Here is a 26,957-nt window from a genome sequence, read left to right as displayed (position 1 = left end):
AGTTTGGAAACAGCGAAATTGAACATAAGGTAATTTTGTCTCGACAACATTCCTTCAAAACTAGGAGAACAGCTATGACGATTCCTCCAAAGTGCCTTTTTACTGGGGGTATAGCTCAGTGGTAGAGCGCATGCTTAGCAAGCCCGAGGCTCTCGGTTCCATCCCCAGTCTCTCCAATTTTCTTTCCTCTCAAAGCGCATTCATAGATCTTCTTAGTCTCAGAAACTTAATTCTTTCTTAATCTGACTTGTTTTGGCCTTGGTGTTTCTTTCTTAACTGACTTGTTGGGACACTGGTGTTCACGTACAGTTATTTGATATCATTCTTATTCATACATTCTCTCCAAGCACTCTCATTACTCACCACTACATGGGCCACCAGCTGCATGTCCCAAAGACTAAGCAGGCCGTTTAAGATGATGTGGGGAAAAGTTGAGCATCAAGAGCCTAGAGAATCTGAAAGAAGTAAAACCTGCTCCAGCGCTTGGGAAATATCATTGTTCCTTCTTTGGGATGGACAGCACAATTCCGAAATCATGTTAAGTGAAGAAGAATTCATTCCTGCAAAAGAGGAGAGCCATTTTCTCATCTCATTTTGTCCTCTGGGATGTTCTAAGACATTGAGAAGTAGATGTTCAACCCAGATATGTGCTGGGGATGCAAAGACTCACCACCGTGTCTTGCCTACCTCTCATTCACAGTCATGGATATGGAGCAGAAAGAAGCCATCAAAGTGCGTAGTAACTTCTTTGTCTACGTGACCTGAATGAACCCAGTGTCTGAGTGTGGTTGGGAGACTCCCATCTTTGAAGAAGCTGCTAAAGGAGAAATGGAGTATAACCCCTAGGCACTCAAGAGTCAAAAGAGAAGAGAACATTCACAGTAACCCAAAGACCTTGGGTAAGGTTTGCATTGTTTCAGGACAGTTGCCACATCCTTACTGAATGATTCTAGTTTCCCTGTAAATATTTTCCATTATTGAACTGAGAATAAAAATAACCTTGATGAATCAATGTGAATTTGGTCATGCAATCTAGAATACGAACTAAAAGGTTTTTTGTATTTTGACCTAAACCAGCAGAAAATCCTGTAGAGAGATCTTGCAGAGGAAGACCTTGTAGAGGAAGGCTTGAAGGTGAGAAAAGGCCATTTTATCCATAGGTAAGAGGGGATTGATTACGATAGAGGAGGTGAAAATCTTACAGACTGGAGATCCTTCATAATGCATCATCACCTTTTCTCTTCTTTCTAAAACCTGCAACTATCCTCCTCCTACCATTCTATCACAGGCCATCCCTAAGCCAAATGTGAGGTCACATACTTGAATTGGAAAGGACTTATGTATATTGCCTTTGCAATGTACGTAGATTAAGTGGATTTTGAGTTATAACGACCTTATCCATTGGGCTTCCCAAAATGATGGATTTGAACTGCTGACCTTTTGGTTAGCAGCCAACTCTTAACCTCTGACATGCCTATGCTAAAGAAAAAACAGAGTTGCCTTTGAATCTATTCCGACTTATGGGGATCCTACAGGATAGAGTGGAACTGCCCCATAAAGTTTCAGTGGATCAAGTAATTGATTCAAACTGCTGACCTTTTGGTTAGCAGCCTGAATGCTTAACCACTGCACCACCAGGGCAGGACTGAGGAAAAGATGGCTGACTATGTAGTTTTTATTGATTGTACAGAGTATCTGACTTTCTGTGGTTCAGTCCCCCTTTTTAGACACCATTTGAGCTAAGAGCAGTATGTGAAGTGTAGAGGAGCCAGACACAATTTTTTAGGAAATGTTCATTTTCAGTAGGTTTCATCTAAGTGTAGAAATACGTGGAACTAACAAAGAGGGATTTGATTTTTTTACTCTTTGCATTTCAGGGAAAATCCAGCAAATTTCCCCAGTCGCAGTGGTGATTAATCTCAAAGCTGTTGGCTCATCATGATATTACTCTCAACACTGCTCCTGCCACATCCATGCACAGACATTGGGAAACCTCTGTTGGAGCGATTTCCTCATTCATTCCAGAGGCCAATTCTGAAAGATGAGCTGTCATCGAATGGAGTATGTTTATTAATTTTCCATCCTCCTCTTTATTTTTAGTCACGCCTTGGCCTGTTTTCAGACCACAACACTCTTGTGCATACGCTAGGTATCTTCTGGCTTCTCTAGTCTTCCTAACCTTGTTTCCCAAATGTACATTAGAGTTACAAATGAATAATACTAATTTTACTTCCCTGTTTAGCTGATGGAGTCCCTGGATTTTGCAGATGGTTATCAAGTTGGTCTGATAACCAAAAGGTTGGAGATTGGAGTCCACCCAGAGGCCATGGGAAGAAAGGCTGTGCCATCTACATCTGAAGAAAATCAGCCTTTGATAGTCCTATGGAGGACAATTGTACTCTGATATACATGGGGTCACCATTTATCAGAATTAATTGAGAAAAGCAACTTTTTTTTTTAAAGCTAATAATGGAAAACTATCAATATAGAAAGCAGGCTTTATTAAGATTAATATGTTAAAGTAACAAATTATAAAAATAAATGATAAGGAGCCAGGGCCAAGATGGCAGAGTAGTCAGACGCTTCAGGTGATTCCTTTTACAACAAAGACACAAAAAAACAAGTTAAATAATTACGTATATGACAACGTAGGAGCCCTGAATATCAAAGGCCAAGTTGGAAAATGGACTCAGCTGCATGGGGATGGAGAGGTGGTTCAGAGGCTGCAAAGAGTTGCCAGAGCTGAATTGCCAGAAACCCTCAGGCACCATTCCCTGGAGGGGCACTGCGGGGCTGGAAGTAGCGTTCCCGAGGTGGTCTCCTCAAGGAGAGACAGCGAGCTGCACAACCCACTCACACGTCCAGAACCAGAGAAGAACGGTGCTCTGGGCAAGAGCTAAGTACTTGGGTATATTTTACAGTGCCCTCAGCCCGCAAACCAACTTCAGTGGCTGTCCTTTTCCGTGAGCCCAAGGTAAGGCCTGCTGCCTGTTCTGAGTCATTCTCCCAGCCTTGGAGAAGGAATAAATTCACAACTGGGGGAAATGATTATCTGCCAGCTCCACTAAGCCGGGGAGCTCAGGACAAAAGGGGCTCCTGTCCAGGCACAGTTGGTCCACGGACCTTGAATACCCTTCACCCTTGCAAGGACCTGTGTGGGCCCATTTCAGGAGAATAGGCCCTTGTTGGCAGACTGCAACTGTTTCCGCTGTGTGGTGGAGAGGTGGGTGTTTGATGTTTGACACTACTTTGCCTATTAAACAGGGTCCTCACCTACACACATCCAGGGCCAAAGGACTGGGGGCTCCACCCAGGTCACCTAGCCACCCACAACAGTGGTCCAAGGATAAGTGGTACGTTCCAGTCCTTACAAAAAAAAAAAAAAAGCATTGTGTCCACCTGCAGAGCCCACCCACCTGTGCACTCTTGGGAACAGCAATGAGCTTTCCTCACAGGTATTGAGGGACTGTTGTCAGCCCCCTGCCTTGTTCAGAGTGTGACCCCCTGCTGCAACCAGATACGTAAGACAAAGTCTCGTCATTCTAGCTTCTAAGGAGCATTCTGTTTGTAATTCTACCAAGATATATTTGTTCATTCTTCTGTCAGTCCGTGGTATATTCAATATTCTTCACCAAAAGCATAATTCAAAGGCAGAAATTCGTTTTTGGTCTTCCCAACTCACTGTCCAGCTTAGGCATGCATATGAGACCGTTGAAAATACCATGGCTTGGGTCAGGCATACCTTAGTCCTCATAGTGACAGCTTTGCTTTTTAACACTTCAAAGAGGTCTTTTGAGGAGATTTGCCCAATGCAATATGTTCTTTGATTTCTTGACTGTTGCTTCCATGGGTGTAATCATGGCTCTAAGTGAAATGAAATCCTTGACTACTTCAATCATTTCTCCTTTTATTATGATGTTGCCATTGGTCCAGTTGTGAGGACTTTTGCTTTCTTTATGTTGAGGTGTAATTCCTACTGGAGGATGTAGTCTTTGATCTTTATAAGTAAGTGCTTCAAGTCCTCCTCATTTCAGCAAGCAAAGTTGTGTCATCTGCAGATCACAATTTCTAAATGACTCTTTCTGTGGTCCTGATGGTGCCTTCTTCTTTGAATTGTCCAGCTTCTCAGATTATTTGCTTAGCATACAGATTGAATAAGTATGGTGAAAGAATACAACCCTGACACATAATTTTTCTGATTTTATACCACACAGTATTCCCTTGTTCTGTTCAACTGACTTCCTTTTTGTCTGTGTACAGGATCCCCAGAAGCACGAGTAAGTGTTCTGGAATTCCCATTCTTTGAAATGTTATCTGTAATTTGTTATGATCCACACAGTTGACTGCCTTTGCATAGCCAGTAAAACACAGATAAATACCTTTCTGGTATTCTCTGCGTTCAGCCAAGATCCATCTGATATCAGCAATGATATCTCTGGTTCCATGTTCTCTTCTGAATCTGGCTTGAATTTCTGGCAGTTCCTTGTCAGTACACTGCTACAAGCACTTTTGAATTCTCTTCAGCAAATTTTGCTTCTGAGTGATATTAATGATACTGTTCGATAATTTCCACATTCTATTTGGGTCACCTTTCTTTGGAATGAGCACATATATGGATCTCTTCTAGTCAGGTGGCCAGGTAGCTGTCTTTCAAATTTTTTGGTGTAGATGATGACAGCACCTCCAGCACAGCATCCATTTGTTCAAACATCTCAACTGATATTCTGTCTATTCCTTGAGCCTTGTTTTTTGCCAATGACTTCAGTGCAGCTTGGACTTGTTGTTCCTTTGGTACCATCATTTCTTGATCCTATGCTACCTCCTGCAATGGTAGAACATAGACCAATTCTCTTTGGTACAGTGATTCTGTGAATGCCTCCATCTACTTTTGATTCTTCCTACATTGTTTGGAATTTCCCCCATAGAATCCTAACATTGCAACTCATAGCTTGAATTTTTTTTTTTTTTTTTTTCCTGGTTCCTTTAGCTTGAGAAATACCAAGTGTGTTCTTTCCTTTGGTTTTCTAACTCCAGGTCTTTGCATATTTAATGTTCATACTTTACTTTGTCTTCTCAAGCCTCCCTTCAAAATCTTCTTTTCAGCTCTTTGACTTCATTATTTCTTCCGTTCCCTTTAACTACTCAACTTTTAAGAGCAAGTTTCAGAGTCTCTTCTGATTCCATTTCCATCTTTTCTTTCTTTCCTGTCTTTAACAGCATTTTGTTTTCTTCATGTATGATGTCCTTGATGTCATCTGACAAGTCATCTAGTCTTCTTGAGTCACTAGTGTTCAATTCATGAAATCTCTTGAGATGGTCTCGAAATTCAGGAGGAATATACTCAAGTTCATGTTTCAGCTCTGTGGCCTTGTTTTAATTTTCTTCAGCTTCTAGTTGAACTTGCAAAGGAGTAATTGATGGTCTGTTGTGTTGTCAGCTCCTGGTCTTGTTCTGACCCTTGATATTGAGCTTCTCCATCACAGTTTCCACAGATGCAGTTGATTTGATTCCTGTGTATTCCATCTCTTGTGCTCCATGTGTGTAGTTGCCCTTTGTGTTGTTGAAAAAAGGTATTTCCAATGAATCTGTCAGTGATCTTGAAAAATTCTATCATTTGATCTCCACTAATCTTTAGATAAATTTGCCTAGTTATTATCCACCAGGGTGGTGTAGCTCAGTGGTAGAGTGCATACTTTGCATGTATGAGGCCATGGGTTCCATCCCTGGCATCTCCACCCTTTTTCTCTGATTCAACACTACCTAAATCCAATCCTGAAGGAATACATTTAGTTCTCCTAATATTTTCCATACTATTCCTTCACATATAGAAAGTGAAAGCATAGCCCTGTAGATTGCCTTGAATGTTCTTCCATTCGTAGGCTGTGAGCCTCTACCTCCACTTAGGTGACTGTGACAATGGAAGTAAGACCTTCAGAAAGGGGGGGAAAGAAGAACTGGATCTCAACAGAATCACTTGAAACACCAAAACAAAAGTGTGCACCTTTACGGGCGGTTTAACTTGGCTTCCATTTGTATTATTATTAAAGGGATAGAAAGAGAGAAAAAGTGGTGGGGAAGGACATCGCCAACAGTTTTATTTAGTGTCTTGTGTTTTCTGGGGCAAAAGACTGAGCAGAGGCAGAGGAGCCCATCTTATGCCCACCGATTTCTCTATGTGTGTTCTGTCTAAATATGAGAGACAGATGGCTGTAGGTTCCGAGTCTTTTTAGGTGAACAAGTGGCATGGACCCTGGATAAGGGAACGAAGACTGTAAGGGAATTAGAAGCCTTCCTAATATGCAAGGATGAAAAAATAACTAGAATCAGCACATTCCCAATTGATACTCCATAATACCAATTTTCCTATATTTTCTCACTCATTCCATTTTTCTTCTTTTTTTAATCTTTAAATAAAACATTTACTGGAAACCTCAGTTAACATCAAAAGGAGGTACACTTATGTGAAGAAGCAGAGAACGGTTTTTCTCTCAAAAAGGAAAATAGATACATGTAGTTTTCGACTTACATCGTATTTGAATTATAATGAACTATCTTACCACCTGTCCTTTTTTTTTTGTACATCTTATCATCAGTAATATGTCCTATATACAATGTTACTTATGTTATCATTCTCATACCAACCCCGCAAAATAAATAAAGATCAAATTTTTCAAAATATTGGTAAGAAATAGGAATAATAATGAAAACTAAAAAAAAAAGTATTTTACTTATGTAAGAATTGACTTGGGACACCATCATTAGTCAGGGACTACTGCAAATAAAAGGGGAATGGGTCACAGATATACTGGACGCTTCCTTTGTAAAGAATACCTGCTTCCTCTGTTCCCTCACGGTCAATCTGATTACATGTGCTTTGTATGACCACTGAACTGCCAGGAATATCTTGTCCTCTGCTTGTAACTTTCTAATATTTTATGGTATCAAAACTGTCTCTATCTCTGTATCCATTCCTGTTGAATCAAAGCATCTTTAGGAAGATACAAAATTTAATGTTTGTTCCCAGCACTCCCATCTGGGGTATTATTACTTCTCAATTTTTTTCTCCAATGAAAATATCCTTTGCAGGTTGTAAGAAAAGAGACTGCCTGGTTTCCAAGTCTGATTGGCTGCAGGTTGGTTGTATCCCTGGGGCCAACTATTTATTTGTTTTAGGATGCATTTTATCAACAGAAGTAACGTGGTCATTTTATGTATTAGATCTTTTTTTTTTTTTTTTAACCATTATATATTTTCTCTATCCAGGCATTTTACGCAAAGAGTATGAAAAACTGACAGACACACATTGGAAGAGTTTTACTAGCCTCAAAAAATGAATTAAGTAGTGTTCCCCTCTCTTCTATTTTCTGGAAAAGATTGTGCATAGTTTGTGTTAACTGTTTACATAGTTGTCGGAATATTCCAATTAATCTTTATTAATCTGGAGATTCTTTTGTAGGTGGTGGGAGTTTTAATATTACTAAATCAATTTCCTTAATAGTTGTAACGCTATTCAAAATACATATTCGTACTGGGTGATTAGTGGCAGTTTGAATTCTTTGAGGAATTGGTCCATTTCAATTAAGTTGTCAAATTTATGTGTATCGCATTGTTTATAATAGTTCCTTATTATTCTCTTGTTGCCTGCAGAGTCTATAGTGATATCCCCTGTTTCATTCCGAATATTGATACTTGGTGTTTTCTTCTTTTTTTGTTTTTATCAGTCTTGCAAGAGGTTTGTTATTTTTATTCATCTTTCTAAAGAACCAACTTATTGTTTCATTGATTTTCTCTATTTTGTTTGTTTTCAATGTTATTTATTTCTGCTTTTATTTTTACTATTTCCTTCCGTCTACTTAATTTGGGTTTATTGTGTTCTTTTTCTTCTCTTTTCTTCTTTTGTAGGTTCTTCAAATGAAAGCTTAATGAATTTGAGACTTTTTTCTACAGTATGTATTCTGTGCTATAAAATTCTTTCTCAGTACTGCTTTAGTGTGTCCCACAAATTTTGACTTGTTGTGTTTTCATTTTTATATCCTTAAGACATCCTCTTCAACCTTTAGATTATATAGGAGTGTGTTGCTTAGTTTCCAAGTTGTAAGGTTTGCTTTATCTTTGTGTGACTGATTTTTAGTTTGACTCCATTGTGGTCAGAGATCCCACTCTGTATAATTCAATTCATTTGAATTTGCTGAGGTCTGTTCGATGGCCCAGACTATATACACTCTATCTTGGTACATGTTTCATGGGGTCTTGAAAAGAAAGTGTATTCTGCTTTCTTTGGTGAAGTGTTATATAAATGTTGATTAGGTCTGCTGGCTGATGGAGATTTTTAGTGCTTGTGTATGTTTGCTGATTCTCTGTTTAGTTCATTTTCAATTATTTAGAGACAGGTGTTGAAGTCTTCGGGTATAATTATGGATTTGTCTGTATCTCCTTTCAATTCAATCAGTTTTTCCTTCACATATTTTTCAGTTCTCTTATTTGGTGCATACACGTTTAACACTGTTATTCAAGCAGTCCTGATTTATCTCGTATCATGGTACAACAAGCTACACTTACAACTGTATTTTTTTTAGTCTTATCATTAATAATATGTAGTACAGTGTGAAATGTGTTAATATCACGGTATCCGTAAATTTGTATGTAATTTTTCCAATCTCCCAAGACAAATAATGATTGCATTTACAAAGATACTGATAATAAAAGACAATAATAATGAAATCGTTTTGTTGTTTGTTAGGTGCCTTCGAGTCGATTCCAACTCATAGTGACCCTATGTACCACAGAACGAAACACTGCCTGGTCCTGCACCATCCTTACAATCATTTTTATGACTGAGCCTATTGTTGAAGCCACTGTGTCAATCCATCTCGTTGAGGGTCTTCCTCTTTTTCGCTGACCCTCTACTTTACCAAGCATCTTGTCCTTCTCCAGGGACTGATCCCTCCTGACGACCTGTCAGAAGTATGTAAGATACAGCCTCTCCATCCTTGCTTCTAAGGAGCATAATAATGAAAACTAAAAAAAAGAGAGAGAGATTTGATTTAAGTCAGAATGGACTCACGAAGGAGTTGTAACCCTGTTTAAATTTGGGACTTCCTGTTCCTTTTTGGTAGATTGACCCTTTTATCATTAAGTGATGTCCTTCTCTGTCTCTTAATTTTTTGTTTGAAGTTTACATTATTTGATACAAATACAGCTGCTCCCCTGTTTTCTTTTGATTAATGTTTGCATGATGTATCTTTTTAAAAATTCTTGTCAATTTCTACCATACTATATAGTAGTATATAGTTATATATATGACAACTCATACAGGCAGTCTCTGGGTTTCAAATGTCTGATTTCAAGACAACTCCTTCTGCCCTTTAATGTTAAGTAAATTCGCCCTCACTTTGGAATGATTGAGCCAACCCTATTCCAACATGTTCTTCATCACAATCACCTTTACATGCTTCATGTGAAGATTTTAAATTATCAAAAATTGTGCACTAAAGAACTGCTAAATAAGAATCGTATACAACTGTTTTGACTTGTTTACAAATTTGAATTAAAGACTTAAATACAGTTTTAGGAATGGCTCTCACTTGTAACCCGGGGACTGCCTATACATGTGTCACAGTTTCTAAAGCACATTGCCAATCTCTGTATTTTAACTGATATATTTAGACCATTTATATTCAACGTAATTATTGATTATTTCAGAACTTAAGTCCAGCATTTTATTTTTGTTTGCTTTTTCTTCTCTCTTTTTGGTTTCTCTGTTTTCTTTTTTCCTGTCTTTTTAGGGGTTACTCAAACTTTTTTTCCATTTTAATTTACAAAGTTTTCGAGTGAATCTCTTTGCATAGATTTCTATAGTTGTATGTCTATGTATACGTATATATGTACATATATATGTACATATGTGCACACACATTTGTAAATCACAGTGTACTGTTATCATCATTCTACCAGTTCAAGTGAAGTGTAGCAATCTTACCTCCCTTTTTTTCCATACTTGTTGTAGCTTTCACGTGCCGATGAATTGATTCTGACTCATAATGGCTCTCCCCCTTGTATAATATTATTGCTTTAACTACTTTCTCTACATACATTAGAATCACATTAGATTGTATTATACTTTTTGCTTCAACCATCAAACATAATACAGGAAACTCAAGAGAAGAAGAAAAGCTTATTGTATTTATTTCTATTTTTGCTTAGCATACTCTTCCTTCCTGATATTCCAAAATTCCATCCTTTATTATTTCCTTCATTTCTGGAAAACATACTTTAACCATTCTTTTAGGGTAGTTCTTCTGGTGGCAAACTCTCTTAACTTTCCTCTGACTGAGAATGTCTTGATTTCTCCTTCATTCCAAAAGAATTTTTTGTTTTTTCTGCATTGACAATTCTTGTCTTTCAGCACTTGAAAAATGTGCCTCTTCATTCTGGCCTCCATGGTTTCTGATAAGATATCCACTCTCATTCAAATTGTTTTTTTCTCAAAAATGTAAGGTGCCATTTCTTTCACTCCGTTCAAGGTCTCTTTTTGTTTTGCTTTGCTTTTAGAGTTCAGAAGTTTTGATTATGTTTCCAATCACCACCCTCACTGCCATTCAACTGATAGGCGCTTTTCTTCCAAAAGCCACATAAAAACCCAAATCTCCAGGTCAGCAGACTGTAGAGTTTCAGACTTAGGTATTCCAGTGTTTAGAAAAGCACTTCACAAGGCTGTCTCTTAAAAAAAAAAAAATTAGGGCTGGCAAATTCATCATGTAAACATTCCATGGGGCAAAAAGTAAACAAAGTTTCAATCAGTGTACAAGCAGAACTATACAAACCTCTTTCTGTGCTCAGTGAAAGGCATTACATATTTTCTTGCTCCCCAAATCCAAAATATCCCTGAATCCTGACTTTTTCTTTCTCCTTGCTATATCTGCTTTTTGTAATCCCTATCTTTTTCCTCAGAATTACTGGAAGGTTTGCCTTTCTACCTAAAAACCAAACCCAATCCCGTAGAGTTTCCTAGGAGTGCCAGGCAGATTTGAACTGCCGGCCCTTTGGCTAGCAGCCATAGCACTTAACTACTATGCCACCAGGGTTTCTGTATGTCTGTCTAGAGTGGGACAAAACAGACTGCGGCTAGGGAAAGTGCTACAGTTTCTTTTTCCATTATGATTCTCTTCAGATTCCTGTAGAGCAAAGAGAGGGGAGAGAGGAGTGAGGAAGGAGAACTTCTATCAGAAGTAACTAGGGCAAAATGAAAGGCTCCAACCTAAGAGAAGTTATTAGAGTAAAATAAAGATTGCCTGAACAGGGACTTGACCCCTGGACACTTAGATGAAAACTCCAATGCTATACCAACTGAGTTATACCAACTGAGTTACCCAGGCCCTTTTCTGTGTTTTTTCTTTTCTTTTCATTTTTGTGTGTGTGTGTGTGTGTGTGTGTGTTTGTGTGTGTGTGTGTGTGTGGTTGTTTTTTTTCCAGAGCCTGTCTTTTTTGGTTAATTTATGGAAGTTCCAATCCACCAGCCACAGCTTGGAAACCCTGTGGGGCCCTTCTACTCTGTCCTTTAGGTTCTCTATGAATTGCAATTGATGACAACAGGGTTTGCTTTTTTGGTTATATGTGACCAGTTTGTTTCATACTGAGTGTTTTCAAATAGCGTTCCTTGAATTCTCTTCATTGCCAAGAAGATTTTGTTTGAAAGAGATGTTGTCACCTCTCAGATCATTTCCCTTTTTCTCTCTTTGCCTTGTATCGCTTTAGATTTTCAGAAGAATGACTTCCCCTAGACAAAGCCCTGCCAAGTTTCTGACCATACTCGTGAAGGACTTCATTACTTGCCAAGTGTTGTGATTTTATCCCAGCTTCTCATTTCCCTACATGCACCTATTTTTCTGGAGGCAACACTCATGCTACTCTTTGCATCCCTCTGCACTGTCTTGTACATCATCCTTGCAGTCTTGGGAAGCAGAGGAGAAAGGAGTTGAAAGAGAGAATTTGAAGATGAAGGGAACATTCCATAAAGCTGGGTAAGCAAGGGAGCCTTAGTTTAATCTTCTACATCTCTCTGTTTGCTTTTCTTCATGAAGCACTTCTCTATCACTTGTGAGCCACTTCTCCTTCTCATTTTTTTCTCCCCCCTCCACGTTTTCCTTCTTCTCTTCCCTCTTTCTGTCTTTATTCACTGTTTGCTGCCCACATCCAAGGAAAAAGGATAATTATCTTGATGAATAAATGTACCTTAGAACATACTACCTAGAATATGATCCAAGACAGTTCGTTCGTTTTCACCTCAACTTGGAGAAAATAATGTACAGGGAATCTGGGAACAAACAAAAGGGAGGAGTTTTGGTGAGAAGAGAAGATTAACCTCTCTGGGAAGGAAAGACTAAGCCCGGTCATGGAAAAAGAGTATTCTTTATTTCTGCAAATATCTCGGCAATTCCAAGAATGGAAGACTATGTGAAAATTGAGAGAATTTGTAATTGCTTTTCTTTAGGAATTTATGTATTTCTCATCTCTCCTACCCTATGAATATATAAGGCATTGGTTAGGGATCTGCCAATTGGACCAGTGCTCCAGGGACCAATTTAGAACCCATAGCCCTGGGTGGTGTAGTGGTTAAGTGTTATGGCTGCCAAACAAATGTTTGGCAGTTCAAATCCATCAGGCCTCCTTGGAAACTCTAGGAGGCAGTTCTACTCTGTCCTATAGGGTCGATATGAGTCAGAATCAACGCTCCGGCGGTGGGTTTGGTTTTTGGTTTAACCCTGGACCACCTGCACATCGGATGATTCTTCTACTTGTTGGTAGAAGATCAAGTTGTTAAAGCCTATGTTATGAATGAATTATAATAAAATATTTTCCTGGCATTAAATGCAGGCATTTCCGACAAGGCGTACTATTGTTTAGGCTTCCAGACCTTTCTCCCTCAAGTAATACCACCTTATTTTTAAGACAGGAAAGGTCTGAGTATAGCAACCTATGGCTTTCCCTTTCCTCATGCTGTCATCTGCACGCCTTTATTTCAGAGTTCTGCTCTTGGCTCATGTTTCTCTACCCAAATGCACCATTATTATCAGAGACTAGAGTAGAGTGCCTTTCAAGAAATATGTCATTTCTTATAATCTCACAATTTACTAATTCTAAGTAATTGTGATCTTCGCGGGTTTCAGCTGCTATTTGATTTCTGTTTTGAATGTGGTTGAATTTTCTTCCTTTCGCAAAGTGAAAAGTTTGAAAACAAACCCAATGCTCCCTAACAACATTTTCAGTTTTAGGTTTGGACTACTTCTTTAGTGTGTTGCTCCAGTGGCCTGATGGACAATGCCTCTGATTCTGGATCAGAAGACTGAAAGTTTGAGTCCCTTCTTGGTGCCTTGTTTCTGGTTTGGCAAGCAGTACAAGCCCCTTGAATTGACCTCCAATGGCCAGTGTTTATTTTAGGAAATGTATGTAATTCAGATATATCTATGTATCTTTATCCTTCTCTCCCCTCCCTCTCCTCACACCCACCCATAGCCCTTTGCCTGCATGCATCTCCCTCAGGAATCTGTTGTGATATTAAATGACCACCTTATGACTTTATATAAAGTTCTAAAGAGAAAGAACTGGAATTCTGTTGGCATATGTAAGAAAGGTACTTACCAGTACTCTTGTGATTTTAATTCAGCTAGGTGTATGTGTGTGGTGTGGGGTGTTTTCTACAACATGGTGTTTGAAAACCTCCAATGAAAGTCCTTTTATGATTAAGCAGAATAATCCCTCAGCAAACCATGCAGCTCACCTGCTTTTTATAATTCCCAACATTTCCGTTCTTTTCTCCTTTCGAAAACATTTTTCGCGTATTCGTATGGAAATAAACACATTGTTTGATGGATTGCCTTTAAATGTTTCCCCATTTCTACTCCAGAACAAGAAGCCCTTCACACTAATGTGCTCAATAACCCTCTGTTTTTTTTCCCCATTACAGTGTCACTAAAGAACAACACAGAAAAGGAAGAACTGAAAGAGGAGAGAAAGAACAGCCTCGATCATTTCTTTTGGAATTTCCTTAGTTTTCTGAGTAGTGTTTGGAGCGTGGGACAGCCTGAGGTTACCAAGCAGAGAAGCTTCTTCCTGTTTTACCTTCCATTCCTGGCACTCCTCCTCTACCAACCCATCCACAGTCTTCAAAAATTGGAAAACACTTTTCAGACGTGGATGGCAAAAGACCTCATAGAATTTCAAATTGTGAGTAGATAACATTGCATGAGATTTGCATTTAGAAACGTACAAGTCCTGTAAACAGTAAGGTATAACTAAACTGGCACCCCGCGCTCCCGCTGCACACGGCAGCCGAAATAGCTCAGCTGGGAGAGCGTTAGACTGAAGATCTAAAGGTCCCTGGTTCAAATCCGGGTTTCGGCAGTTCTGTTGACATTTGCATAATTATTAACATCCTTTTTTTTTTTTTTTTATAACAGTTGCATTCCAAGGCTTTAGGATTCTAATAAAACTAACTGTAAATAAAGTTAAGCAAAAACTTGTCCGGAAGGAGGGCGCAGCTCAGTGGTAAACCGCATACTTTGTATGTAAGAGGTTTACGGATCGATCCCCAGCACCTCCAGAGTTTTCCTCTGTTTAAACATTATTTAAAGTCATTCTTTCAGGAAAGAGCCCCCGGGTCGTCCACTAGTTGAGAACTGGGCTACCAACCAAAGGGCGACTGGCAGATTCTAGGAAACACTATGGAGTAGTTTTATCTTGTCCTATACTGTTCCTATGCGTCGGAATCCACTCAACAGCAACAGTTTTATTTAATTTTTCCCCTGAAGGGATACCGATGTAGTTCTCCTAATATTTTCCATGTCATTCCTGCACACATACAAAGGAAAAACATAACCCGGTGTATTGCCTTGAGTGCTCTTCCATTCACAGGGTGTGGGCCTCTACATCCCCTAAGGAGACTGTGACAATCCAAGGAAAACTTTAATAAAGAAAAGAAATGAAGAACCGGATCCCAACGGAATCACTTGAAACACCAGACACAAAAGCCTGCACATTAACAGGTGGGGTTCACCTTGGCTCCCATTTGTACCATCATAAAGACAGAAAGGCAGAAAAAGGGATGGGGGAAGGATCCCGCTGAAAGTTTTCTTTAGTTCACTGTGTTTTCTGGGACAAAGGATGGAGCAAAAGCAGAGAAGCTCCCTTAACGCCCACCGATTTCTCTACCGGTGCTCCGTCTAAAAATGAGAGATGGACGGCTGTAGGCCCTGAGTCTTTTTAGATGAGCGAGCAGCGTGGACTCTGGGCAAGGTAACGAAGACTGTCAGGGAATTAGAAGCTTTCCTAATACGAAAGGAGAAGAAATAACTAGAACTAACACATTCCCAATTGATATTCCATAATATCAGTTTTCCTGTATTTCCTTACTCCATTTTCCTCCTTATTTTAAATCTTTAAATAAAAGTTTTACTGGAAACCTCAGTTAACATCAGAAAGAGGTGGACCTATGTGAAGAAGCAGGGAAAGATTTTTCTATCAAAACGGAAAATAGATACAGGTAGTTTCCGACTTAGGCCATATTTGAGTTACAATGAACCACACTTACGACCCTCATTTTTTTTTTTGGCTGTCCATCTTGTCGTTAGTAGTATGTTCTGCATACAATCTTGGTTATGTTATCGTTCTCATGCCAAGCATGCAAAATAAATAAAGAACGAATTTTTAAAAATATTGACAAAGAATGCAAAAAAAAAAAAACCAATAAGGAAAACTAAAAAAAAAAAAAGATATTCGAATAACTTGAGAATACACTTGGGACACTGGCCTTAGTGGCGAACTACTACAAATAAAGGGTGAATGGGTCACAGGTATGCTGAGTGCTTCCTCGTTAGAGAACAGCAGCAGACTCTGTTCCTTCACAGTCAATCTTATCACATCTGCTTTGAATGACCAGTAAAGTTCTAGGAATTTCTAGTGCACTGCTGCTAACTTTCTCATGCCTTATGGATTGAAAAATGCCTCTATTTCTGTATGTATTTCTGTTGAGTCAAAGCATCTTTAGAAGACACAGAATTTGATGTTTGCTCCCACCACTGCCTTCTGGGATGTCATTACGTCTCAAGGTTCTTCTCCCTCAAAAATATCCATATCGGATAGTCAGGAGAGAGACTGGTTGGCTTCCAAGTCTGATTGGCCTCAAGTTGGTCGTGTTCCTGGGGTCATTTATTTATTTATTTTAGGAAGGATTTTATCAACAGAGATAATGTGGTCATTTCATGTGTTATCTCCTTTTCCTGTTATCCACTTGTTCTCTCCAGGCACTTTAAGAACGCCATAGGAAAAATTGAAAGGAGAGTTTGGGGAGAGTAATAATGGCTTCATACAATGAACTAGGAAGTATTCCCTCTTCTTCTATTTTCTGGAAATGATTGTGCATAGTTTGTGTTAACTCTTTCAATATTTGTTGGAATATTCTAATTAATCTTTCTGGGCCTGGTGATTCTTCTTTTTGGTGGAGGTGTTTTAAAATTGCTAAATCATATAACCTTAATATAGTGCTATTCAAAATACATATTCATATTGAGTGAGTAGTGGCAGTTTGAGTTTCTTGATCAGTTGGTCCATTTCAATTATGTTGTCAAAATCATCTGTGTAGCATTGATTATACTATTTCCTTACTGTTCTTTTCTTGTCTGTAGCCTATAATGATATCCCCTCTTTCATTCCTGATTCTGACACTTTGTGTTGTCCCCCCTTTTTTTGGTTGTTTTTTTTGTTTTCAGTCTTCCTAGAGGTCTGTTAATTTTATTCATCTTTTCAGACAACCTACTTATTGTTTCACTGATTTTCTTTATTTTGTTTACTTTGAATTTAATTTATTTCTGCTCTTATTTTTACTATTTCCTTCGTTCTGCTTGATTTGAGTTTATTTTGCTCTTCTGTACCCCTCTTTTTTTTTAATTTTTAGATTCTTCAAGTGAGAGCATAGATAATTGATATGAGGCTTTTTTCTTTTTTATGCATTTAGTGCTATAAAATTCTTAGTACTGCTTCAGTGTGTCCCACAAATTTTGACATGTTGTGTTTTTATTTTTATATTCTTGAGACTTCCTCTTTGACTTATAGATTGTATAAAAGTGCGTGGCTTAGTTTGCAACTTGGAAAATATGCTTTATGTTTCTGTGACTGATTTTTAGTTTGATTCCATTGTGGTCAGAGAACCCACTCTGTATGATTCAATTCTTTTAAATTCGTTGAGGTTGTTTGATGGCCAGGAGTATATGCTCTATCTTGATACATGTTCCTTGGGGGGTTGAAAGAATGTGCATTCTGCTCTTGTTTGGTGAAGTTTTATATAAATGTTGATTAGGTCTGTTGGCTGATGGAGTTTTTTAGTCCTTGCATATGTTCGTTGATTTTCTGTTTCGTTGCTTTTCAATTATTTAGAGATAGGTGTCGAAGTCTCCAATGATAATTGTGGATTTGCCTACATCTCCTTTTGATTCAATCAGTTTTTTTTTCCACATAGTTCTCACCTCTGTTATTTGGTGCATACACATTTAACACTGCTATTCAGGTAGTCCCAATTATCTCGTGTTAGTGTTACAAAGAAACACACAACTGTTTTTTACCCCCTATCATTAGTAATACGTAATATAGTGTGTAATTTGTTACTGTCACCATATCTATAAGGTTGTATGTAATTTTTCCAACCTTCCAAGACAAATGAAGCTTGGATTTATAAAGATACTAATAATAAAAGGCAGTAATAATGAAAACTCAAAAGAAGAAAAGAGGTATTCGACTTACAGCAGAACCGACTTGGGAAGGAATCGTTAGAACGGAACCCTGTTGTAAGTTGGTGACTTCCTGTTCCTTTTGGTGGATCGATCCTTTTATCATTAAGTGGTATCTGTCTCTGTCCTTATTCACTTTTTTTCTGAAGCTTTCATTATTTGATGTAAATATAGCCAATTGAGTTTTCTTTTCATTAATGTTTGCATGATATATCTTTTCAAAAATTCTCTTAGATTTCTACCTGACCATATAGTTACATATATGAAATGAGTTCCTTGTAGACACCTTATACAGGCAGTTCCTACGTTACAAAAGTCTGACTTCAAGACAACTGCTTTTGCCATTTAATGGTAGGTAAATTTTCCCTAACTTTGAAATAATTGAGCCAACCCTACTCCACCAAATTGTTCATCACAACCACCTTTACATGCTGCATGACAGCTTTGAAATCATTGAAAAGGCTTCCAGCCTTTCTTGCAGTAAAGGAAGGCTAAATAAGAAACATATGTGCTTGCTCTGACCTTTCTACAAATTAAAAAAAAAAAAAAAATTATTGTGCTTTAAATGAAAGCTTACAAATCAAGTCAGTCTCTCATACAAAAATATATACATCTTGCTATATACTCCTAGTCGCTCTCCCCTAATGAGACAGCACACTTCTTCTCTCTACCCTGCATTTCCGTGTCTATTCAGCCAGCTTCTGTCGCCCTCTGCCTTCTCATCTTCCCTCCAGACAGGAGCTGCCCACATAGTCTCATGTGTCTACTTGATCCAAGAAGCTCACTCCTCACCAGGATCATTTTCTATCTTATACTCCAGTCCAATCCCTGTCTGAAAAGTTGACTTTGGGAATGGTTCTTGTGTTGGGATAACAGAAGGACCGTGACCCCCGGGATCCTTCTAGTCTCCGTCAGACCATTAAGTCTGGTCTTTTTAGGAGAATTTGAGGTCTGCATCCCACTTCTCTCCTGCTCCTTCAGGGATTCTCTGTTGTTTTCCTTGTCAGGAAAGTCATCGGTTGTGGCCGGGCACCATCTAGTTCTTCTGGTCTCAGGCTGATGTTTATCTACAGATCTGAATTAAAGAATTAAACACAGAGTTAGGAATGGCTACTATTTCTTTTTCAATTCTGCTTTTCTTCAGATTCCTGTAGGGCAAAGAGTGAAAAGAGAGGAGTGAAGAAACAGAGCTTCTAAGAGGAGTACTTAGGGTAAAATGAAGGGCTTCTATGTAAGAAAAATAATGAAGAGTAAATAAAATCCCCTGAAAAGGGACTTGAATCCTGGACCCTGAGAATAAAAGTCTGATGCTGTACCTACTGAGCTCGCAGACCAGCTTATGTATGTTTTCTTGAGCATAACTTTTAGGTTTCTATACTGCAGTTGCAACCCCCTAGCAACTCTTTGGTTCCCCTCTAGGGTCCGATCTTCTCTGTCCTACAGGTTCTCTATGAGTCAGAATCCACTTGATAGCAACAGGTTTGGTTTTTGGTTATATGTGGCTAATTGGTTTCATACTTCATGTGTTCAGATAGTTTTCTTGAATTCTCTTTGTTGCCAAGAATACTTTGTTTGAAAGAGGTGCTGTCTTCAGTTGGATCATTTCCCTTCCTTCTCTCTTTCCTTGTATCTCCTTAGATTTAAACAACCAGAGAGGCGACCCATACAGAAAGCACTGCTGGGTTTCTGACCATAAAGCTAGAAGTGAAGGACTTCATTACTTGCCAAATGTGGTGATTTGTCCCTTTGCTTCTTATTCCCCACCCACACTTATTTTTCTGGAAGCAACACGAATGCTACTCTTCTTCATATCCCTCTGCATTGTCTTGTACATTTTTCTTGCAGCCTTGGGAAACAGGAGAAAAGAGTTGGAGAGAATTTGAAGACCTATGAACATATACTGTAATGATGGGGATGTAAAGGAGCCTGGGTTTAATCTTCTAAATCTCTGTGCTTACCTTTCTTAATGATGCAATTTGTCTACCAATGTGAGCCACTCCTCACTTTGTTCCTCCTCTTCCTCTTCCTTTTCTTTCTTCTCTTCCTTCTTCCTGTCTTTATTCACTGTTTGCTGCCACACCAAAAGGAAGAGGAGAATCATCCTGATGAATTAATGTACATTAGGACATACCATCTCGAGTATGATCCAAGATAGTTCATGAGTCTTGATCTAAAACTTGAGAAAATACTGTACAGGGAATCTGGGAACAAATGGGGAAGTTTTGGTGTGAAGGAGACTAACCTCTATGAGGAGGAAAGACAGAGTATGTCTTCTGGGAAAAGAGTATTGTTTATTTCTCAAGAAAACTCTGTGCTTCCAAGAAACCAAGGCTATGTGAAAACTGAGAGAATTTGCAATTGCTGTACTTTAGGAATTTGTGGATTTATTCTCTCCTACCCTGTGAATATATAAGGCATAGTTGGGAGTGGGTCACACAAAATTGCTTGGAGTCATTTGTGAATCAATAGAAAAAGAGCTAACTTTTAAGCAAAATAGTAAGAGTTAGCATTTCAATAAGAGAAGTGCCCTTCCAAGGTATTTTGGTTCTCCTCTCCTCACATGAAGTAGTTTGGAAGTCACCAAATTGCACATCGGACCACTGGAAAACTCACCAAGGGAGGTTTGGGACCCACTACCTTGTTCCACCTCCGTATCAGATGATAGAGGATCAAGTTGTTAAAATCTATGCTATGAATGAATTCTGATAAAATATTTTGCTGGTGTTAAAAATAGGCACTTCTGACAAGAGGAGCTCTTGTTTGAGATTCCAGACCTTTCTCCTTGGAGGAATGCCATCTTATCTTTGAGACAGGAAAGGCCTGAACATACCAACCTCTGGAACTCCCTCTCCTCATGCTGTCATCTGCACATCTTTATTGAAGAGTTTACTTCTTGACTTGTATTTCTCCATCCAAAAGCATCATTATCATCTGTGACTTAGAGAAGAGCGCCATCGAAGAAATACGTCACTTCTGATCATAGCACGGTTTATTAATTCTATGTAATTGTTTTCAATGGTTTCAGTTGTAAGTTGATTTCTTTTTGAATGGTGTTAAATTTTCTTCCAATTTCAAAGTTAAACATTTGAAAATGGAAACCGAAGACTATGGAAATTTGAAGCCTTCCTAAAACAAAAGTACAAGAAATGGGCAGAATCAACGCATTCCCAATTGATAATCCATAATATCAATTTTCTTGTATTTCCTCCTTATTTTAAGTCTTTAATAGAACATCCACTGGAAACCTCTGTTAACATCAAAAGGAGGTAGATAGATGTGAATAAGCAGGGAAAGGTTTTTCTCTCAAAATGGAATACAGATCCAAGTATTACGACTTAGGCCAAATTTAAGTTACAGTGAACCACACTTACCATCACCCTTTTTTCTACATCTGATCGTTAGTAATATGTCCTACACCTAATGTTGCTTATGTTATCATTGTCATGCTAACTCTGCAAAATAAATAAAGATAGAATTCTTTAAAATATTAGCAATAAATTGCAACAGTAATATAAACTAAAAAAAAAAAAACAGAGATATTCAAATTAAGAATCGACTTGGGACACCATCATTAGTGGGGGATTACTACAAACAAAAGGTGACTAGGTCATAGGTGGTGGCGTAGAGGTTAAGAGCTACATCTGCCAACCAAAATAATAGCAGTTAGAGTCCACCAGCGCTCCTTGGAAACACTACAGGGCAGTTCTGCTCTGTCCTACAGGATCCTTATAGGGAGGAATCAAATCCATGGCAGCGAATTTTTGTTTTTGTATTTTTTGGGATCACAGGTATGCTGTATGCTTCCTTTATAAAGAAGATAGGCAGCCTCTCTTCCTTCACAGTCAATCTGATCACATCTGCTTTGTATGACCAAGAAACTTTTAGGAATTTCTGGTCCGCTGGTTGTACCTTTTGAAGATTTCTAATGCTTAATGGTTTCAAAACTACCTCTAAGACTGTATTTCCTTGAATCAAAGGTCTTTGGAAGACAGAAAGAGATGTTTGTTCCCAGCCCTCCAGTCTGACCCTTTATCAAGCTGGGATGCCTTTACTTCTCGATTTTCTTCTCCAACACAAAAATACACAGGAGGTACTCAAGAGAGAGTGTCTGGCTTGTAATTTTAACTGGCCACATGTTGGTTGTGTTTCTGAGGTCAAATATTTATCCTTTAGGATGTATTTTATGGACAGAGGCAATGTGGTCATTCCATGTATTTGCTCTTTTTTTTTTTTTTTCTGTTATCCACATGTTCTCTCTAGACCCTTTAAGCAAACACGAGTATGTTTCCCACAGTCAATATTGCCCAGGGGAGCAAGGTGTGGGGAGAAGTTAGGGTGCTGTGAGCAGAATTACAAATTCAAGGCCTAACCCTAGATCCACTGAATCCATGGTTCAAGCCCTCCAAGTGATACAGATGCCAAAACTTCAGAAGCACTGCTGTGTACATTTGAGAAGGAAATGCTAAGGGCCGGGTATGTGCTGAGGAGAAAGACTGGCTCCTGGGGTTTGCTGTCCATTCCCAAGTGGTTGCTCTATTTGCCTTACATGAAGATTTTCTCATCTTTTCAAGACCCCCAATAGATTAGGTGACTTTGGAGTTCACAGAAAACATCCCTTGTTTTTTCTGGATGAATTCACAATGGAAGCAAAGTGATGTTCTCTAGTCAAAAAAACCTGAAGTCCAGTCAAGCTATTTGGGTGTCTGTTATATATTGAGTTGTGTCCCACCAAACAAGTGTGGTAAATCCTAACCTCTATGCCTGTGGTTACAATCACATTTTGAAATGGGTAGACTTTGTTATGTTCACGAGGCAGGATTAGTGCTGGGTATATCTGGAGTCAACCATTTACAAGATATAAACAGAGCAATTAAGCAAGCAGAGATGGCATAAGATAGATGCCATGCCATATGGAGATCTCCAAGGAACCAGGGAACAAAAGCTGAAGAGAAAAGGAACTTCCCCCAGAGCTGACACAGAGAGGAAGCCATCCTCTAGAGCTACTGTCCTGAACTCAAACTTATAAAAAAAAAAAAATCCTTATAGCCTCTGTTAATTAATGGTGTTCACTTGTGGTATTTCTCTTATAGCAGCACTAGATAAGTTAAGACAGAGTAGTGGTCCTCAATTCAAAATCCAAGCTAAAAAGACTGCAAGTTCCAAAACAGAGACTGTAATCTTTATCTCTGTCCTCACAGAAAGACTTGGCAGTCTGGACCCTGCTGCCTCTCCAGGTGCCACATTGTGATTAGGCCAATCTTCTGGTCTAGGACCAAGTTGTTAAACCTATAACGTAAGAGAATTGCAACTATTCTTGGCATTAGGCTGGCTTGTGATCTGAAAGAGGTTGCTTTGTGGCTAACAGGCCATTCCTCTTCCTCCTTGGAGGAAATTGTGCCACTACACACTTTCTTCTTTGTGCCCCCATATGCATTCTTGTTTCCTAAGCCACTGCTTTCTTTCTCTTGGACTCTTGTAAGGGACTTCAGTTGTATGGCAACCTTGGCTTTCCGGATTCTTCACTCTTCCAAGAACCAGATGTAAGCAGTATAGAAGTCCACTGCAAAAGTATGGGTGAGCTTTGTCCTAGCACAGAAACACCACAAAATTTAGTAAAGCAAAAATAAAGTTTTATTTGGCATGTATGCAAAGACACAGAAGTAGGAAATGGACAAATATGCTGCTAGAGCCATGTCTATCCAAGTCAAAGGAATATTATAGAATAGTCAGAAATAAAAAAAACAGACATGCATGCTGCCACAGCCATATCTGTTTGAGTCCAGGGAATGTTCCACAATGAACGGTATATATTAACATTAGAAAATGGGCAAAACCAAAAATTCACCCGCACTTGGAAATGATTCAGCCAACCCTACTCCAACAAATTCTTCAGGACAATCCCTTTTACATGCTGCATGCGCAGCTTTTAAATCACTGAAAAGACTTCCAGCATTTTTTGACTTAAAGGAAGGCTCAATAAGAACCATATGCACCTGTTTTGACTGATTTACAAATTCAACTTAAAGACACTGTTAGGAAGAGATCTGTTTCATAATCCTGGGGACGGCCTATGGCCATATGTTACAATCCACTTGCCAATTTCTGTACTTTAATTGGTATAATTAGAACATTTACATTCAATGCAATTGTTGATTATTCCAGAGCTTAGGTTTGGCATTTTATTTTTTGGGTTCTATTTGTATGTTCTCTCTCTTTATTTCTTTTTTTACTGTCTTTTTATGGATTACTTGAACTTTTTAAAAATTCATGTTAATTTATAGGGTTTTTGAGTGTATCTCTTTGCATAGATTTTTTTAGTGGTAAAAGAGTATATATATATGTATGTAAGTAGGTATGTATATATAAATCACAGTGTGTCATCATATTACCAGTTCAAATTAAGTGTAGCAACTTGCTTAGGCTGCCTTCTCTAGAGAAGCAAGACCAGTCAAGCATATAAAAATATATATGGAGAGAGGTAGTTACATCAAGGAAATGGCTCCTGTGGTTGTAGAGGCTGGAATGTCCAAAGGCTATGGGTTAGGGTAGAGACTTCTTCTGATTCACATAGCCATGGGCTGGCACAGCCAAGATTGGTAGGCCAGACAGCAGGGCTCTTGCTCACAGGCTTTGAAGACTGACAAATCCCAAGACCAGTAGGCAAGATGGCAGGTAAGCTGCTAGCTCAAGTCCGAAGAACCAGAAGTCAGACGAACAGAAGCCAGCTGCAGGATCCAGAGCAAGCTAAAGCTTAAGATCCTTGCCAAAGAGTCCACCTATACTGGATGCAGGCCACATCCCCAAGGAAATCCTTCTCATCTGATTGTCTACTCATGGCAGATCCCATCATGGAGGTGATCACATATCAAATCTCATCATGGAAGTGATCACTTCATCATACAACTGCCAAACTACAAGGAAGCTGCCAAACCACTGAGAATCATGGACCAGCTAAGATGACACACAACCTTGATAATCACACAACCTTACTTCCCTTTCTTGGGGGAGGGAGTTTAATCTTCTGCATGTCTATGCTTGCTCTTCTCAATGTTGCAACTTGCCTACCATGAGTGAGTGACCCCTCCTTCTTTTCATTTTGTTTCTAATCTCCCTCTTCTTCCTTCTCCTTCTCTTCCTTTTTTTATCCCTTATTCACTGTTTACTGCTCACATCCAAAGGAATAGGATAATTATCTTGATGACGTTTGCACATTAGCATATCCATCCATAATATGATCTAAGAATGTTTGTGACTTTGACCTAAACCTGGAAAAATACTGTACAGGTAATCCAGGAACAAAAGGGAAGTTTTGGGATGAAGGAAGAACTAAGCTGTCTAGGGAGGAAGGATGGCATGGGAGATGGGATAAAACTATTGTTTATTTCTCACAAATAATTCCTCACTTCCAAGAAGCCAAGAGTATGTGAAAACAGAGAGGATATGTAATTGCTTTACTTTAGGAATTTGTGGATTTCTCATCTCTCGTCCTTTACAAATATGTAATGCAGAGTTGGTGGTGGGTCCCACAAAATCACCTTGGATTGATTTGTCTGTCAATCCACAAGGAAGTTAGAGAAAAATTCTAAGGAAAATACCTACGAGGTTAGCATTTCAATGACACAACCGTCCCTCCAAACTTTTTTGGCTCTCTTCTCCCAACTTGAAGTAGCTTGGAAATCTCCAAACTGCACCTCAGACATCAGGACCACTCTCACAGGGAGGTTTGGGACCCACAACCGTGACCCACCTGCACATCAGGTGATTCTTCTACTTGTTGGTAGAGGATCAAGTTGTAAAAACCTACATAATGAATGGATTCTAATAAAATATTTTCCTGAAGTTAAAAGCTGGCATTTCTGACAAGGAGACCTCCTGTTTGAGCTTGCAAACTCTATGGGCCAGCACCATCTTATCTTTGAGACAGAAAAGATCTGATCATACCAGCCTATGGCACTCCCTCTCATGCTGGCATCTGTGCTCCTTTATTGCAGAGTTCAGTTATTGGCTCTTATTTTTCGACCCAAGTGCACCATTATTGTCACTGAATTAGACCAGTGAGCCCTCGAAGAAATATGTCACTTCCGTTTATCTCACAATCTCAGTTAACTAATTCTAAGTAATTATATTCAGAGCTTTCAGGTGATATTTGATTTCCTTTTTGAATGGTGTTAAATTTTCTTCCGATTACAAAGTTAAAAATTTGAAAACTGAATGCTCCGTAGCAACTTTTTCACTTTGAGGTTTGGGCTACTTCTTTAGTGTATTGGTCACATGGCCTGATGGATAGGCCTCTGATTCCAGATCAGAAGATAGAAGTTTCTAGTCCATACTTGTTCCCTCGTTTATTGTTGGGCAAGAAGTGGAAGCTTCTTGAATGGACATCCAGTGGTTGGCTCTAGTGTTCTTGCTGGAGGGGAAGGGTGGAGTTTGGGTTGTGTCTCCTGTCACAGATCAATAAACAAACCAAAAACTCAAAACAAACCCATTGCCATTGAGGTTTAGTCAATACCATAAAGAGTAAACCTGTTGGGGTCCACGGCATTCCCACTCATAGTGATCCTACAGGGCAGAGTAGAACTGCCCCATAAGGTTTCTAAGGTTGTAAATCTTTATGGAAGCCAACTATCCATCTTTTTCCCTCAGGATGGCTCTCGGGTTCCACCACAAACCACTTTACCATTGTACCACCAAGGCTCCACAAAGATGAACAGTTAACATTAAAGAGTTTCAAAAGCCAAATATGGGCCAAGTCTCAAGAAGACAATGAGCAAACTTATGTACCCACTAATTGCCATTATACTAGATTTGGTCAATAATTTGCATTAGGTCACTGGCAACAAACCACTAAATGTACTATATAAAGAGTTGGTATCGACATTATAGTGTCCCTGGTTTTCCTGGCTCACAGACTTGCTTTAGGAATGGGAGATGGCGGCCAAGAAAAAGATGTGACAAATAAAATAGCCCACTGTAAATGATGGAATAAGCGTCTCTGGAGAATGCTCGGTTTCAAAGGTCTTCTAAGGAAAAGTTAGAAATACGTGTGTGTGTGATGGTGATGTGGTTATTAAGCCTGAACCTGCTCTTGAAATCTGGACCCTCACTCAGAGTCTGTTGTACATCCATTGAGTTATCCTAGCTCAGGGATTCAACTTTTCCTGACAATTACTGTCAAATACT

At 38.9% G+C, this 26,957-nt stretch overlaps 1 long non-coding RNA gene and 1 other non-coding gene across 2 annotated transcripts in view; one reads left to right on the top strand and one right to left on the bottom strand.

Moving 5' to 3' along the window:
- Positions 1–26,957, bottom strand: part of LOC126077500 (uncharacterized) — a 137,251-nt gene that overhangs the window by 67,373 nt on the left and 42,921 nt on the right. The gene's annotated exons all lie outside the window — the stretch shown is intronic.
- On the top strand, positions 14,328–14,400 carry TRNAF-GAA (transfer RNA phenylalanine (anticodon GAA)). Its single transcript has one exon. It is a non-coding gene; the product is annotated as a tRNA-Phe (tRNA).

The sequence above is a fragment of the Elephas maximus genome, chromosome 1 (assembly GCF_024166365.1).
Source record: "Elephas maximus indicus isolate mEleMax1 chromosome 1, mEleMax1 primary haplotype, whole genome shotgun sequence".
Taxonomy (NCBI): Eukaryota; Metazoa; Chordata; class Mammalia; order Proboscidea; family Elephantidae; genus Elephas; species Elephas maximus.
Note: the sequence above shows the minus strand (reverse complement) of the source record. Positions and strands in the feature narration are given on the sequence as shown.